Source organism: Bos indicus, chromosome X, assembly GCF_029378745.1.
Source record: "Bos indicus isolate NIAB-ARS_2022 breed Sahiwal x Tharparkar chromosome X, NIAB-ARS_B.indTharparkar_mat_pri_1.0, whole genome shotgun sequence".
Lineage (NCBI taxonomy): Eukaryota > Metazoa > Chordata > Mammalia > Artiodactyla > Bovidae > Bos > Bos indicus.
Window position 1 is genome coordinate 64,587,721 of NC_091789.1, and position 18,117 is coordinate 64,605,837.

General features: G+C 39.9%; 1 long non-coding RNA gene across 1 annotated transcript in view; it reads left to right on the forward strand.

Moving 5' to 3' along the window:
• LOC139180866 (uncharacterized) overlaps positions 1–17,766 on the forward strand; it is a 59,315-nt gene extending 41,549 nt beyond the window's left edge. The window contains exon 2 of the long non-coding RNA XR_011565085.1: positions 17,347–17,766. This is a non-coding gene — a long non-coding RNA (uncharacterized lncRNA). The remainder of the gene's footprint in view (positions 1–17,346) is intronic.
• Positions 17,767–18,117: the final 351 nt, after the last annotated feature.

Below are 18,117 nucleotides of genomic sequence, written 5' to 3' on the forward strand. Positions count from 1 at the left end.
CTGAGTTTCTGACGTTATTTTCAGTTTTCTTAAAAAATTTAACATTTCTTGTGAGGCAGGTCAATTGGTGAAAAATTCCTTCAATTTCTGTTTGTCTGAGAAAATATTTCTCATTCACTTTTGAAGCATAGTTTTGCTGGATACAGAATTGTAGTTTGCTGGATTTTTTTCTTTCAACAATTTAAGTGCTTCATTCCTCTCTCTTACTGCTTGCATGGTTTCTGAAGAGAAATCATATGCAATTCTTAACCTCATTCCTCTATATGTAATGTGTTTTTCCTTTTTCAAGATGTTCTCTTTGTCTTTGATTTTCTGCAGTTTAAATATGATATGCCTAGGTGTAAGTATTCTCACATGTACCTGCTTTGTGTTCTCTGGGCTTGGATTTTTGCTTTGGTGTTTGTCATTGCTTTTGGAAAATTCTCAGCCATTATCACTTCACTCATTAATTCTTTTTCCTTTCTTTCATCTCCTTCTGTCATTCCTATTACATACGTGTTACATTTTTTTGTAATTTTCCCACAGTTCTTGAATATTCTATTGAATTTGATCACATTTTCAGTTTGGGACATTTCTCTTGGCATACTTTATTTATTTATTTATCTATGGCTGTGCTAGGTCTTTGTTGCTGCATGCAGTTTTTTCTAGTTGTGACAAGCAGGGAGCTATTCTTTGTTGCAGTACGTGGGCTTCTCATTGCTGTGGCTTCTATCGCTGTAAAGCATGGGCCCTAGGGCATATGGGCTTCAGTAGCTGTGGCATATGAGCTCAGTAGCTGCAGTTTCCAGGCTCTAGAACAGAGACTCAATAGTTGTGACACATTGGCTTAGTTGCTTGCTCTCCAGCGTTTTCCCAGATGCTGGAAAAAAAATCTGTGGGATTTTCCCATATCAGGGTTTAAACCTGTGTCTCCTGGATCGGCAGGCAGATTCTTTGCCACTGAGTCACGAGGGAAGCCACTTGCCATATCTTTAGATGACTTACTCTTTCTTCAATCATGTCCAGTGTGCTGATGAGTTCATCAAAAGCATTCTTCATTTTTGTTACAGTGTTTTTGATTTCTCACATTTCCTTTTGATTCTTATTTTACATCTCTCTTTACATTGCCCGTATATGCTTACATTTTGCCTCCTTTTTTCATTAGAGTTCTCAACACATTAATCTTATTTATTTTAAATTCCAAGTCTGATAATTTCAAAATATCTGCCATACCTGAGCCTGGTTCTGATGCATGATTTGTCTCTTCAGATTGACTTTTTTTTTTCTGCCTTTTAGAATGCCCAGTACTTTTTTGTTGAAACTCAGACATGATGTACTGAGTAAAAGTAACTGAGGTAAATGGAGCATTAGTGTGAGGTCTTATGTTAAGCTCTCTAGGAGTTAGGCTAGTTTTACTGTTTTTTGTAGCCATGGGGTCAGAGGCTAAAATCTGCCTAGTGTCTTTGTTTATCCTCTCCATTGTTATTGGGTTTCCCTAGATTCTTCTTCTTAAACAGTGTCTAAGGCTTGCAGGTCTTTCAATCTCCTGTTATTATATAGGATCCCAATTGATGCGTAGCAAATTGTAGGGGAAGGAGAAATGTTCTATAATCATATAATTAGCTCTCAGTTTTTAGTGATCCATGTCCCTGAGTTGTGACCTTCAAAAGCACTAACTTTGCTCCTGCCCACCAGTGTAGGTAAGACAGGAAAGCTAGTGGAGTTGGGCATATATTCCTTCTTCCAGGGTGGTTCCATTTCACTGTAGCCCACCAGGCTCCTCTGCCCTGGAATTCTCCAGGAAAGAATACTGGAGTGGGTTCCCATTTCCTTCTCCAGGGGATCTTCCTGACCCAGGGATCGAACCCATGTGTCTGGAATTGCAGGCAGACTCTATACTGACTGAGCCACCAGTGAAGACGTTCCAGGGTGGTTAGACTCTGATAAAACCCAAATTAGTTAGTCTAAGATAAAATCATTTCCCTTGGTTTTTCCAGTAGTCATGTATGGATGTGAGAGTTGGACTATAAAGAAAGCTGAGCGCCGAAGAATTGATGCTTTTGAACTGTGGTGTTGGAGAAGACTCTTGAGAGTCCTTTGGACTGCAAGGAGATCCAACCAGTCCATCCTAAAGGAGATCAGTCCTGGGTGTTCATTGCAAGGACTGATGTTGAAGCTGAAACTGCAGTCCTTTGGCCACCTGATGCGAAGAGCTGACTCATTTGAAAAGACCCTGATGCTGGGAAAGATTGAGGGCAGGAGGAGAAGGGGACCAGAGAGGATGAGATGGTTGGATGGCACCACCGACTCAATGGACATGAGCTTGAGTAAACTCTGGGAGTTGGTGATGGACAGGGAGGCCTGGCGTGGTGCGGTTCACGGGGTCGCAAAGAGTCAGACACGACTGAGCGACTGAACTGAACTCAACTGAGGCCAGGCCTTAGTTAATGAGAATAAAGTACTCTAGGCTTATTTTAAATGGTTACATTTCCCCCTCCTCTACCTATAACAATTATAAGTTTTTCACCAAACCTGAGAACCTGGTGGGGATCCTAAAGGTAAAAACTCACAAAAAGGAGTTTTTCTCTCTGAAGCTAGAACATGCTCCTTCTCCAGCAATTAGTCGATTACCTGATTACCCGTTAAGTGCTCCAACCAGGATCCAGCAGTGGTGATTGTATTCACCTGTCTTTCCAGTTTTCAAGGTAAAAACCACAAGGCAGTTTGCCCTGTGACCTCAATTTTCTGTGATTTTAAGAGGACTTGCTGATTTTCATTTCCTTAAGCCTTTGTTCTTGTGACAATAGGAGTGACAACTTCTAAGCTTTTTACATGTTAAGAAACTACAAGCTCTTTCTAGTCTCTCTTCTGTGCATAAAGGTATATAAAGTTTTCTATTTATATAAATAACAACATATAACAATATACATTTTATAAACTACTTCTAAAGTTAACACATTGTGTACATTTTTGTGCCATTAAATATTCCCCCTATACTACATGCCTAGTGACATGATTTTTCATTAACACAGTTGAAACATAATTTCTTTATCCAATCCCCTATTTGAGGGTTCAAATTGTGTCCTTTTCTTTGTTTTAAAAAAATTCCATGATAAATATCCCTGTATATAGGGGCTTCCCTGGCTGTCCAGTAGTTAAGACTCTGTGCAGATTCTACTGCAGGAGACAGTAGAAGATCCATGGTCGAGGAACTAAGATCCCATATGCCTCTGCTGCTGCTGCTGCTGCTAAGTCACATTAGTCGTGTCCAACTCTGTGCGACCCCATAGACGGCAGCCTACCAGGCTCCCCCGTCCCTGGGATTCTCCAGGCAAGAACACTGGAGTGGGTTGCCATTTCCTTCTCCAATGCATGAAAGTGAAAAGTGAAAGTGAATTCGCTCAGTCGTGTCTGACTCTTAGCAACCCCATGGACTGCAGCCTATCAGGCTCCTCCATCCATGGGATTGTCCAGGCAAGAGTACTGGAGTGGGTTGCCATTGCCTTCTCCGCCATATGCCTCTAGGTGTGGCCAAAAAATAAACAAAAAATAAATATCCTTGCATATACACTAATGTATGGAATACTGGTTATTTACTAAATATAAATTCTTAGAGGTAGATTTATTGAGTCAAAGGTAATGAACGCTTTTAAATTCCCAATCTATACTGTCAAGCTGCCTTCCAGAAAAGCTGCACTAATTTACTTCCCAATTGCAGTGTGTGAAAATGTCCAACACTGGATATTTTAATTGCTTAAAACTTCGCAAATTTGGTGAGGGAAAATGGAAACAATATATTTTTTTTATCAGTAACTTTTAATTTCTCTTTTTATGATATTACCATTATTATTGTTAATATTATTATCCTAAGCTACATTCTGGACTAAATGTAAGTGCTCAAGACCATTTATTGATTAAAAGAACTCTGAAAAATCAAAATTACTTTGTAGGCAAAAGTTATATATTTTTCACCCAAGTCTCAGGAATACAATTTTTTTGGTAAATACACAAATTAGACCTCTGCTCCACAGTGTTATAGAATGAAGTAGGAAATATTTTTAACAATCCCTGCATGTTTAACTGAAGACAGGCAAATCATGAATTTCCCAAAATAAACATAAATTAGGCACCTTTTGCAAACTTCCACATACTGGTGAGAAGAGAATGACCGTTTCTCTAAAATAAATTTGATAAATTCATAATCTTTAAAACACCTAAGTTATTTGCCTTTCATATCAACAACTTACCTAGACATTTCAGAAAAATCTGAGTATACACTTAGAAGCAAATCCATGAAGGAGGCTATTTAGGTGGTATTATTAGGCTGGCATAAATTGCCTTGTATGGTTCTTCAATTGCTAATACTTGGATAGAGGTAAGCTGGAAATTACTTTGTTGATTTAAATTCACATTGCAAAGTAAGATGGAACCTGTGTATTCCATATTTGATTCTGGATTATTTTGCCAGAAATAATCAGCTCCCTCAGAGGCTGACATGAGAACTACCTACTTCAAATATGAAACTGGATGAGCTTTCATTATTAGCAATGTGATCTGCATGGTTGGGTGATTTATTCCTTTCTGGATGATAAAGAGATGGGATAATAAAAGATAAGGACCCACCCCTGAAAGACTAAGCAAGCACCAAAATAAGGCAAGCTATCAAAATGTGGGTTTCATGTGCATTTACATATTTTAAAACTCATTTCCAAATTGCTAAGATTCTAACTTACAGGCAAGTCAATTTCCAAAGGAACGGTATACACCAATGCCACAAGGAGGGTATTCTTTATCTACAGCTGTTAAACAAGTTGCTATCACCTCTCTAAAATATCTTTAAGATAGATTTCTTTACAGAAACTCTTAAATGGATCCTTTCAATATATCTGAGCTCACCACTATTCATGACAACCACAGATGATCCAAATAACTTGTTTCAGCCAACAGATTCTGTTTGCCCCAAATTCAGCCTCTAGACAGAGTATTGTTAGACAATGTGTGAAACTGACTGATCTGAATTTGCCTGCTCCAAATTTGGCTCAAGGATAAGGAGGTAGAAGATAAAGGTAAAAAGAGGCCAAGAAACCAGGTCCTGAAGAACACTGAGCCATTTGAGCATGATGATAACAGTAATAAGAAAAATAACAACAAAATTTGTTGAACATGTCTTATAAGCTAAGGGTTTTACATCCATGAATTCAAAAATTCTTACCACAACCCTACAAGCTAGATCCCATTATTAGCCCCCTTTTAGACATGAGGCACAGGGAGGTTTGGTAACTTGCCTAAGTTGACATAAGTAGTCAAGGTATGGAGGTGGGATTCAAATCTAAGAAGGCTGGCCTCAGAACCAAGGACTGAAACCACAGTAGCATTTTGCCTGTCCTGCTACATGAGTGTAAGTGCATGTCACCCACTTTTAGAACTTAAAAAATAAAGGGCTTCCACACATTCTTGCCTAACTTTTTCTCAAGCCACCCTTCACACCCTACCTGAAAACACAGCTTTGCTCACCTTTTAAAGAATCAGGTGTTGTCTGTAGTGAAGCCAAGTCATACTCAAATGACTATAGGAAATGATACAACTGGAAGACTTCATTTTGCATTTTTTGGTATTTATCTCAAGGACAGATTATAAAGTATGAAATAGTGCCTATGCTTCCAAGAGCTATGAAATAGAGATGGGAAGAGAAGAGTAACTCAGCTAAAAGTTCTTTTTCATTCTCTTTATACACATCAGCATTTTTCTCACAATACATGGCATTTATCTCACATTACAATACTAGGTCAAGGTCTAAGTTGCTTCAGTCGTGTCCAACTCTGTGCGACCCTGTGGACTATATCCCGCCAGGCTCCACTGTCCATGGGATTCTCCAGGCAAGAATACTGGAGTGGGTTGCCATGCTCTCCTCCAGGGGATCTTCCTGACCCAGGGATTGAACCTACGTCTCTTATGTCTCCTGCATTGGCAGGCGGGTTCTTTACCACTAGTGCCATACTAGTGTCTTCCCAACTATGCATCTTGAGGATGAAAACATCTTACTCAAAAACTAACTATGCATCAAAACCTGACCATAAATGCAAACATAGTGGTTTGCATCAAGTACTCTGGTCCCAGTACCTCAGCAACATGGGATTTGGCTAATTATGCTCCAAAGAGAAATCCACAAATTCCTGGAAGGAGCAAATTCAGGAACTGAAGGCAGAGACAAGGAGCTAAACGGTAATATCACTGGTGCTATAAAACAACACTTCTGCAATTACTGACACTGATTTCAACTACATAGCAAAAGTAAACACTATAATTTTTTTTTTAACTATAATCTTTAAGACATGTTTTACCATGGTTGTCCAAGATTGGGTGCTTAGCTGAATTACAGCTGATTTCTCCATGAGTACATGGAACAATGCTCAATTTTCAGAAACTATGATAAAGTCCATTTCAGCACATTCTTGTAAGTCTGAACTTTAAAAAACTTTCATGAGTTACACAGCAACATTGACCACACCTCAAGTTTCAGTATATTATCTTGGACAAGAAGCACAAGTGAGTTGATTTTATTGAAACAGTGATACCTCACCAACTTGAAGGAGACGCAAGTAAGCAAAGTAAACTTATCACTTGCCAGTACCTGAGCGATACCATCTGGAGACTTCAAGTGCTCAGTCTCTCAGTCATGTCCAACTCTTTGTGACTCCATGGACTGTAGCCTGCTGAGTTCCTTTGTCCATGGGATTTCCCAGGCAAGAATACTGGAGTGGGTTGCCATATTCCATCTCCAAGGGATTTTCCCAACCCAGGCATTGAACCCTTGTCTCCTGTGGCTCCTGCACTGGCAGATTCTTTACCACTGAGCCTCCTGCGAAGTCCAGAGACTTCATAACTTACCACTGACTCATGGTATCTGTAGAGTAGAACTTGGTCCCAAGGGAATTTCAATGAACATTTGAGATGGACCTTCAACCTGTATCATCACAGCTATTTTTCAAATGGGTTCATGTGGCCCTAATTGAAAGTGATAATCCCTGATACTTTAAGGGCCCCTGTTAACAGAAATGATGCCAAAAAGTAAGCAACAAAGATGTGCTTCTATGCCATCAATGTTTTCCCCAACCATTACTGTCTAGCACCGAGCACCAGGTCAAAAGTTCAATAACTTCATCACCAGTCTAAAGGCAAGAAACATTCCCATGAACAGTTTTCGATAAGAGCTATTACTGTAGACACATCATCATGTTAAGTACTACAATAATATTTATTTTATTATAACACATACAGTCAGTGGACAGGGAGAGATGAATCTTTGCTGTTCATTATATAAGAGGACAAATCAAGTAAACAAATTCCTTTTGGAGTATTTTTTTAAAGGCTACTATAATAGTGAAGAAAAAATTAAAAGCATAAGTACTTCTCTTCTGACATTTATCTAACTTGAAGCAGGACAAAGGGCATGATGTAGCAGTCATTACAGAAAAAAAATGTCCTATTTCTCTGGAAATTGGGTTTCTAGAACTGAAGTCTCAGTCAGAATTCCTCAGGGCTTTAAGACGTCATTTTCAGGCTACCGAAGCCAGTGAAAGCAGAAAGTCAAGAAAAACCCAAGTCCTTCACTTTTGAGTATACAGCTTATTTCTCTTTATCTGGTAGTTAATTATCTTATTCCTACTTGTTGGATCATTTGTCCAAAATTAATTCAACTTAATATATATTGAGTGACCTATGCACAGCCTGGGCTCCCCACTACCTGCCTTTTCTACTAGCTTTTCTACTAGCAGGTGGGCAAACTCAATGAGAAGAAAAGGTCCATATTTCGAAGAGGTTTGAGAGTTGAGCAAGGCAACATCATTGGCTAAGTTGAGAAATGAAGATTTTCCATGAAATTTCACTTCATTGTGCCCTTCTATCTCCCATTAACATGGATAACTGAGACTTGATGGTATTCTCAAGGCCATGGGAGATACTTTTACAGAAAGGCTGCTCAACTGGTGAAACCTGATCTGAATAATTTTTCTGGCTAAAATAATCTCTTGTCATCTGGCATAGGACTTTGGGCAAAAAATTAAATCTCTTGTCTGAAAAAAACAAATTGTTCTTTCTATCAGCACCTCAGCTGCACAAATCTCTGCTAAAGGAGGTTTGCTTACTATTTGGTCAAGAATTTAAGTTGTGCTCTTGAACTTTTCACAACAGAATCAACTTTGTATGCCCCACAACTGATATCTAACTTATCCAGTTTTCACTTCAGACAACATAGGCTAAGTCTCCACTACAGGTGCACTTTAGAGAATCCATGATGAATCAGTGCTTCATTTAAAAATTTTTTAATAGGAGGATAATTGCTTTACAATGCTGTGTTGATTTCTGCCATTCACCAGTGTGAATCAGCCATAAATATACATACGTCCCCTCCTCTTGAGCCTCCCTCCCACCCCTCTAAGTCGTCACAGAGCACTGGGTTGAGCTCCCCATGTTATACAGCAACTTCCACATAGCTGGCTTATTTATATATGGTAATGTATGTATTTCAACAGTATTTTATCAGTGCATTCCACGCTCTCCTTTCCCTGCTCTGTCCACAAGTATGCTCTCTAAGTCTGCATCTCTATTCCTGCCCTGCAAATAGGTTAATCAGTATTATTTTCTATATTCTATACATATGCATTAATATATGATATTTCTTTTTCTCTTTCTGACTTACTTCACTCTGTGTAACAGGTTCTAGGTTCATCCACCTCACTAGAACTGACTCAAGCTTGCTCCTTTTTATGTCTGAGTAATATTCCATTGTACATATGTACCACAACTTCTTTATCCATTCATCTGTCAATGTACATCTAGGTTGATTCCATGTCCTGGCAATTGTAAATAGTGCTGCAATGAACACTGGGGTACATGTGTCTTTTTGAATTATGGCTCATGCAGCTCAATATCAGAAAAACAAACAACTCAATCAAAAAATGGGCAGAAGACCTAAACACATACTTCTCCAAAGAGGACACCCAGATAGCCAATAAACACATGGAAAAATGCTTAACACTGCTCATTATTAGAGAAATGCAAATCAAAACTACAGTGATGTATCATCTCACTCCAATCAGAATGGGCATCATAAAAAAAAAATCTATAAACAATAAATGCTGCAGAGGATGTGGAGGAAAGGGAGCCCCCCTGTACTGTTAGTGGTAATGTAAACTGGCACAGCCACTATGGAGAACAGTATAGAGATTCTTTTCAAAACACTAGAAATAAACTACCATATGACCCAGTAATCCCACTACTGGGCACATACCCTGCCTGAGTGCTTCATTTTTATAAAATAATTTTTTGTGTTGTTGTTGTCATTTAGCTGCTAAGTCATGTCCAACTCTTTTGTGACCCCCATAGACTGTAGCCCACCAGGCTCCTCTATCCATGGGATTTCCCAGACAATAATACTGGAGTGGGTTGCTATTTCTTTTTCCAGGGGATCTTCCCAACCCAGGGATAGAACTTGGGTCTCTGGCATTGCAGGCAGATTCTTTACCATCTGAGCCACCATGGAGGCTCACATATGTGTGTGTGTGTGTGTGTAGCTGCAAAAAAAAAAAAAAAAAAAAGACTCTAAGTCTATATACCAATTAACCATGATTAACATAAATGTTGAGATTACCAATGACTTTTGTTTCTCTAATACTTTTATTTTCTTCTGAATGTTGAAAAATGACATCTATTTTTAAATAGAAAAAAATCACGTTGATGTAAACTTTGCTTAGGGCATCTGATAATTGACAATGCAGTCTACTAGACATATTAAACAACCATATGTATAACATTTCCATGTTCTAGCCTTCGATTAGCTTATATCATTAAAGTTAAACTATCTGGACTACATTAACTTAGCACTTATAAAAAAACTTATATTGAGCTATAATTTAATGTTTGCCCTATTCCTTTACAGAGGGTTAATAGAGAAATGCCAAATATGATTCTTCTTTCTTCTATGAAACCAAGATTACTTTGTACCACCCAAAATGTACTTTCTGCAAACATCCCATCATGAATACCATTTGAATAAGTGGGAGGTAGATGAAATTGTACCTTTCTCTTGCCAACCAATGGAAAGCTTCTCTTTTTATCTTTTCAGGAAGCATACACCAACTTAGAAACGTGAATCCTGTAATGTATCAACCTTTGTGCATGCTCAGTCACTCAATTGTATCTGACTCTCTGAGACCCCATAAACTATAGCCCACCAGGCCCCTCTGTCGATGGAATTTTCCAGCCAAGAACACTGGAGTGGGTTGCCATTTCCTTCTCCAGGGGATCTTCCTGACCCAGGGATGGAACCCACATCTCTTGTATCTCCTGCATTGCAGGTGGATTCTTTACCACTGAGCCACCTGGGAAGCCTCATGATACCAAATCAGGTGTTAAAAATATCTACCCTTTCTACTTTGGTCAGATGGCCTCTATTTTTTGCTTCAGCTTTTAAAAAGTTATCTTGCAACTATTCTTTCATATATGCTGTGATGCGCTGGGCTTAGTCACTCAGTGGTGTCCGAATCTTTGTGACCCCATGGACTGTAGCCTGCCAGGTGCCTTTGTCCATGGGGATTCTCCTGGCAAGAATGCTGGAGTAGGTTCCCATGCCCTCCTCCAGGGGATCTTCCCAACCCAGGGATTGATCCCAGGTCTCTCACACTGCAGGTGGATTCTTTACCATCTGAGTCACCAGGGAAGCCCAAGAATACTGTAGTGGGTAGCCTATCACTTCCCCAGGGGATCTTCCCAACCCAGGAATTGAACCAGGGTCTCCTGCATTGCAGGTGGATTCCTTACCAGCTGATCTACCAGGGAATCCCATTCTTTCATATATAACCTATATCTACTCTTTTGGGAAGTAGCACGCTATAAATCTTAAATGAGTAAAACGCTTTTTGCAAAGACCTTGTGACAATGATAAAAGTCCAGGTGTGCTCCAAATACTAAAGACAGAGCCTTGGTTTCCCTGATGCCTCAGACAGTAACGAATGTGCCTGCAATTCAGGAGACAGGTTCAATCCCTGGGTCGGGAAGATCCCCTGGAGGAGGAAATGGCAACCCATTCCAGTATTCTTGCCTGGAGAATCCCATGGACAGAAGAGCCTTGCAGACTACAGTCTATGGGGTCCAAAGAGTTGGACGTGACTGAGGGACTAACACTTCCACTTTCATTTTTCTGGTTTCCCTTGCCCTCCCCGCTGCACAACCCCTTATTCTCCCATCCTTTAGTTAGCTGTCCAGAAGGGAAGAATTCCTCTCAGAGAGTAGAGAATCTTTAGTTCAGAGAGAGCGTGAATGACTCAACCAACACCACACAGTGAGCAATAGAACTGACCAGAAGCCAGGTCTCCTGACTTAGAGCACAGTTCACTCTCCATTCAACTATGAGGGCATTCCAATCCTTCTGATAAGTCAGGGAAATCTAAGAAGCATGCACATAAAGGCACATATTTTTAGCCTTCCTCACACATTTCCTTTGGCTTAGCTTATTTAGGTTCCAGAATAACTTTAGTCCTAGACTCTATCTTTTAACTCCCAAATAGTATACTGCCTGTCTTTGGAATTCTGATTACAAAGTTCTTTATTCATCTACTCAGATCATCTCACATGTTAAGTGGCTGCCATGTGCAAAGCTGTGCATGCCATGCTAAGTCACTTCAGTTGTGTCCGACTCTTTGGGACCCCATGGACTGTAGCCTGTCAGGATCCTCTGTCCATAGGATTCGCCAGGGTAGAATACAGGAGTAGGTTGCTATTTCCTTCTCCACATGTGCAAAGCACTGGGCTTCTATTCAAGAGAAGGCACTGGCTTCCTCAAAGAACTGCTAGACACAAACTGGTGTTGTGAACAGAACAGCGGATCTGGAGACCTGGGTTTTCATTCTGGTGCTGCCCTGGATTTGCTGTCTGGCTTTGTACAAAGTCACTTGGCCTCACTCAGTTTCAAGTTTCTCATTTGAAAATTAAGGTGATAATATCATTTGGCCGGTAAGAGAGTTACTCTAATTGCTGTGTGTGCGTATGTTAGTCACTCAGTCGTGTCTGACTCTGCAACCCTATGGACTGTAGCCTGCCAGGCTCCCCTGTCCATGAAATCTCCAAGCAAGAATACTGGAGAGGGTTGACATTCCCTTCTCCAGGGGATCTTTCTGACCTGAGGATCAAACCCGGGTCTCCTGCACTAGAGGCAGATTCTTTACTGTCTGAGCCATCAGGGAAGCTACCATTCATTAAAAACTGTATGCCAGCCACTGTCACACAGCCCTCTGTGTGCACAATATGATCGAGTCTTTAGATGACCATGTTTACAATCAATACACTATTATTTCCCCTACTGTACTGATAAGAGCACTCAAGCTGGAGAGATTAAGCAACATTCCCAAAGTAAGTAAGGAGGATCTGGGGTTTGGATCAAAGTGGACTCCAGAGTTTCCATAGCCAACACCACTGGTCCCTCCCAACATAAAAAATAATTAAGAATATACCTTGAAAGGCATTAAGCTAATTTTAAAGCATTCTCATTTACTCTACTTCTACCTATCTGAACTTCTAAGATGTGAATACGTCTATTCTTCTGCTCATTTCTTTGTCTTGTCAAATAATCACCTTGAATGTCCAAGTGATAACCTGGAGGTGAAGGACTCAAGCCCTTGACTTTCACAATAAAGAGGCTCTGGGTAGGCTCCATAAGACCATGCTTCCTGTGTCTCAAAATTTCACTCTCTTCTTCCTTCTCTGCAATCTTTTGGGGACTCATCCTTCCTGGGAAGTTCAGAGGCCCATTTTCAGCCAAATACAAATGTTAGAAGCTTTTCTCCAAAGGAGAAAAATGAGTGAGAATCTAGTCTCTTGGAAGATCCAGCTAACCCATCTTATAAAGCAGGCACAGAAGCCATGAAATACACCAACCATTTCTCTCCCAAGGACTTTTGCCAGCCTTGGCACAGGCTGGTTCATTTGAACTATATAATTAAATATTCTTAACACCTCAATTATTCTACCTCACTTTGATCAATAGTTCATTACCTAAGTCAGATGTGCCAAAAGAAGCAAACTCTTCAGCTCATTTTGTCCTACATTTGCATGAATATTATGCACTGAATATTATGCTTCTTTGAACTTCAAAAGAACTTCCTGGCCTCTTTTGACTACAACTTTAACAATTGAGCATAATGGAATTATAGAAAGACACTTTCCCAGCTAAAGATCTCCATCCTCGCTGCTTTTGGACAGGAACAAACTTTTATATAAGCCATCAATGGCTCATTCATTCACTATGATGGCACTGTCCATATTTCCTGGGTTCCTGAGCGGGTTTTCCCTCCTGTGAGAGCAAGGTAACTCTGGCTAATTAGCTACTAGCAAGTGGCAGCACCCACTTCTACTTTTCCTTGTGCAAACAGCTTTCTGCTATGAAAGCATTTCCTCCAGACCTCCTCAGATTCTACACCAGTTGAGTGAGTGTCTTTGACCATAATAGCATCGCCCCTCATTCCATCCTGATGCCTAAAATGGGAGAGCAAACAGGCTACCGAGCATCTGCCTTGACCAACATGCTTATACTCAAACCAGCCCATGAGTGAGAAAAAAACCTTGGCTTCCTTGGGTAAAACAGTATCAGGCAGCAAGGAGCGACATGAAACTTTATGATCCTTACACATTTCTTGAAGTTTTTTCTGTTATTTTTTCCCCTCATTTTGCTTCTTCCATTCCTATACCTACTCTTCTCTAGAACTCAACAGCACAATATGGGAATCCTGATTTCCTCTTACTTCAAAGGACTTTTTCCTGTTGTCAAAGTAATATTGCCAATTGTGAAATCTTTGGAATAAACAGAAGTATAAAGATGAACAAAAATAACAGTCATGAAACTACTACCCAGAGATAAAAAATTAGTTCCCTCTTGCACACCATGTGTGTGCGTGCATGCTCAGTCGTGTCTGACTCTTTGTGTCCCCATCGACTGTAGTCTGCCAGGCTGGCTCCTCTGTCCATGGGGTTTTCCAGGCAAGAATACTGGAGTGGGGCTGCCATGCCCTTCTCCAGGGGATATTCCTGACCCAGGGATTGGACCTTTTTCTCCTTCATTGGCAGGTGGATTCTCTACCACCGAGCCACCTGGGAAGCCTCACTGTGCACCAAGCATGAATATAAATTTCAGGTAGAAGAGAGAACTATGGGTAAAACCCAAAACTATAGAAGCAGTAGAAAAAATATAAGAATATGGAGTAGGAAACACCTTCTTAGGAATAAGAAGAAATCCACAAGCCATAAAGGAAATGAGTGACAGATCTGACTACACAAAAATTTAAATCTTCTATATGGGAAAATATGGCTTATACAAAGTTTGAGTGAAATGGCAGACTGGGAAAACAATACGTGAAATACAAAAGGTTAATAACAACATTTGAAATAACAAAATGTTAATAAATAAGCTTTTGCAAATCAATAAGACAAGCAACCCAACTGAAAAATAGCCAATTCACTGGAGAAATACAATTGAATTAAAAGTAATTGAAAATACACTCCAGTAACAGGAAACTCTCACAGCACAACTGAAATAGGATTTCCTCTAGTAAACTGGCCCATGAATACAGCGATTAAGAATACTTTTAGTGAAGGAATTAGAAATGGACATGCGTACATATATGGTGGAAGTGTAAACTGATACTTTTTTTGGAAGGACAATTTGACAGTTTTTGCCAAGATTAAAACTGAGCATACACTTTGACCTGACAATTACTCACAAACACTTGCTTAAGTGCTTTCAGGCATTCACTAATGCCTTACTTATAGTAATAACAAAACTGGAAACAATCTAAATATCTACAAAGAGGGACTATCTAAACAATCCATGGCACACTCATATAACCGGGTACTATGTAGGCATTAGAATGAACATGGTACTGTTACACTGAAATGTTCTGACATGGAAGGATGTCCTGGACACACTGCTGAATAAAGCAAGTTATAAGGAAAAAAAAAAAATATATATATATATATATAATATCCAATTTTTATAAAAGAAAAAATCCCTATAGATATGTATGTTTTGATAACACAGAGAGAAAACAGCATGGAAGAAACAGAAAACTATTACTATTATTAATAGTAACAGTCATCCCTGAGGTGCAGGAATGGGAGTTGAGAGAAACAGGTTCTTTATGAAGTTCAGATACTTTCACATCATTTTGTTCAGTGAGTAGTATTCATTTCACAATTTAAGAAATTTCAAAATAAGCTAATATAAGCATTTTCCAGGGCTATCATTTGCAATAAGGAGTGTTTGGTAGCATGAGAATGCATTACAAGGATCATTTATGCAACCGTTTCCTAGTGTTTCTAATGTCTTGTAGAGCTGCAATATAAATTTCGGTGCATGCAGTGTATGTGTGTGTGCAGTGTATGGGTGTGTGAGTGTGTATGTGTGCCGAGGCAACATACCTAAGGCATAGACTTTTAGAGTCTCCTTTTAGTGGAGATAACTTTGCACATATCTTTGAGACAGTTAGCTTGGGTCAGGCCCCAAAGAATGATGCTGAGGGCTCATTTAGGGAATGACGATGACCTAAGCCTCATTATCTGACTATAAGCTGGAAACACTAGCCCAGAACTGGTCCCTTAGGCCATCTGTTACACAATCATTTTGACACCAATTGAATATCCAAAGGGCTTGGGACAGACTCACAGGCAGTAGGAAATGTTAGAGAGTGATAGTTTGGGGTCTGTCAATCAGTTTTCAATCACATTTTTTCTTTGGTTTGTCAATTAAGCTCTAATTGTCTATTTCTATGGACAATATTACTCAATTCTTCATTAATATGGAAGGCTTCCCAGAGAAGATTGTCTCCTAAGAGTTGCAAGCTTCCCCATGCTGCCACAAGGCCATAAGGGAAGTTTCTCCCTAAGAAACAAAGGAGTTTTAAGTCCAGCTGCTTGTGAGCTTAGCTGAGAATGGACTGGACTTTTCTCTCACATCCACTTAAATCAAGGCAAACTTCTGGAAGACGAGGGTTCTGAGGTGGATTACGTATTCAAGCAGAAGAAGGTCGGTTGAGGACTACAAGAGAAGAGGCTGATTTAAGCTCTCTTGCTCCTACTGTGCCCTGCTCAAACTTCCTTTTTTGTGTCTCAATCATACGAGATTACAATGGATCACTCATGTTTAAAAGCCTAATCAAAAGCCCCATTTCTCCCAGGAAGGAGACTCACTTTACTATGAAAACCATAGTGAAGCAGAAAGACAGGTAACAGTGGAACAGATTCGGCACTGTTCTCCCTAACAGAGAGCCTCATGCCCAATATATTTAACTTAAGCTGATAAAGGGGATATGTGTTGAAGTGATGGGTTTCAGATGCTGTTTCAGTTCCTACCAGGCATACTTACACACTTCCTTCTCATGAATAAGTTCAGTGGAGCAGAGAATGCCCCGTCTTGGACCAGTTCCACATTGTGCTTCTTTTGATGCAGCCAAAAAGGGGAACTAGAGAGAAGGCTTTTCCTTCAAATGCAGAGCCAGGGTCCACCTTGGAGGTGGCTGCAAATGGCCCAAAGAAGGTGAGGCTCACAGTGGGCGAAGGCAGGCAGACAGCTCCTAACAAGGGCAGAGATGTCAATGGTTACTCATAAGTCTCCCAAATGTGGCCACAAGGAGGGTTAATTACCCCCCTTTCCTGCCACTCGGCTTTCTCCAAAGTGTCAGCCCATGATACGGATCGCTGATTTTCTAGAAATATTCCCTGGCTTTGCAGGGACGTTCTGTTCAACAAATGGCATCCAATTTGCTCACGGTCCCTGGAATCTCAATTTCCTCAAAGGGTTTTTCATCTCAATCCAGTTCGTGTGAAGGTTTTTTCCTTCTTCATTTTTCAGCAGAAGAGAATAGGCAGAGCCTGCTTTACTTTTTTTTTTTTCTTTTTCTTTTCTGTGTTATTCTTTTTCATAAAGTGAAATCCTTTGCTGAAGAGTCTGAAATTTGGGGAAAAATCCAGCTCATCTGTCAGATATTTCTAGAATTACGTAAAATGGAATGAAATTTGTACAGTTCAGAACAGGAAATGGAAAATAACTAATGTGTCATATGTTCTATGAGATGAAAACTACATGATAATCAGAAAAACAGCCCCAAATTCATTGGCCTGATTCAAAGTTCTCCTTCTTTTATCAACTCACACATAAACCAGTAACATTTACTTTCTTAGATTCGTGGCAGGGCCACATTTGGGCTAACTCGCAATCTCTTCAGATTATAAGCACCTTCTCAAAGAAATGACAAAAAAGTATCTTGTTTTTTTTTTAAACTCAAGACACTTATGTTTTACTTGCTCTGTTCTGCTTCCTTCTAGGAAAAGAAAGAACAGCAACAAGGAAAAGATGTATCTCATGCCTCCCATGCAGCCCATCTTCCACTTTTTTCTCATTCCAGCCAGTGCAAAAGGCAACTTGAAACTTTCAGGGCCCCGTGTACTCAAGCTGTTGGGAAGAAAGCAGACAAAAAGAACAGATCTACTGGAACTGATGGAGACCTCTTATCTCAGGCTTCTAACCTACTGGGGGGCGGGAAGGGTTGGGGGAATTTACATGTGTAATAAGCACTGTTTTCCTGCAAAGAAAGAGAACTTGCCTCTCCTGCCTTGCAAAGACTGTGGGGGAAAATTTAAGTGGACGAACATACATTCCTATCCAACGCTAAGGCTAAATCCTTACAGGCAAGTCATAGGAAAGAAAAAATAAATTTTGAAATCCTCATTTCTAAGGGAATTAAAGTTGACTTCTCAAGAGATTTTCTTTGGGAGAAAAGGGAAACTGGGGTTTGCAAAATGGCCATTTTGGCAAACAAGATAAAAATAATAGGCAGTGACCCAAACAATTTCTGAAACCAAAGTCAACTGATCTTAGCTTCAAGACTACCATTATTTTTAATCCTTCAGGGATGGGGCAAGCATTGATCAGTGTTTCGCCTGTGTCTCTTATGAGATCTACAAGGATTTTCAGTTTGGCTACTTATGTTGGAAAAGACAGATGTGATTAGCAAATGGATGTGATGTAAGCACCTGAATGGTTCAGACATATTCCTCTCACATGAAGTCCCCTGTGAAATGGAAATTTTAAATGGA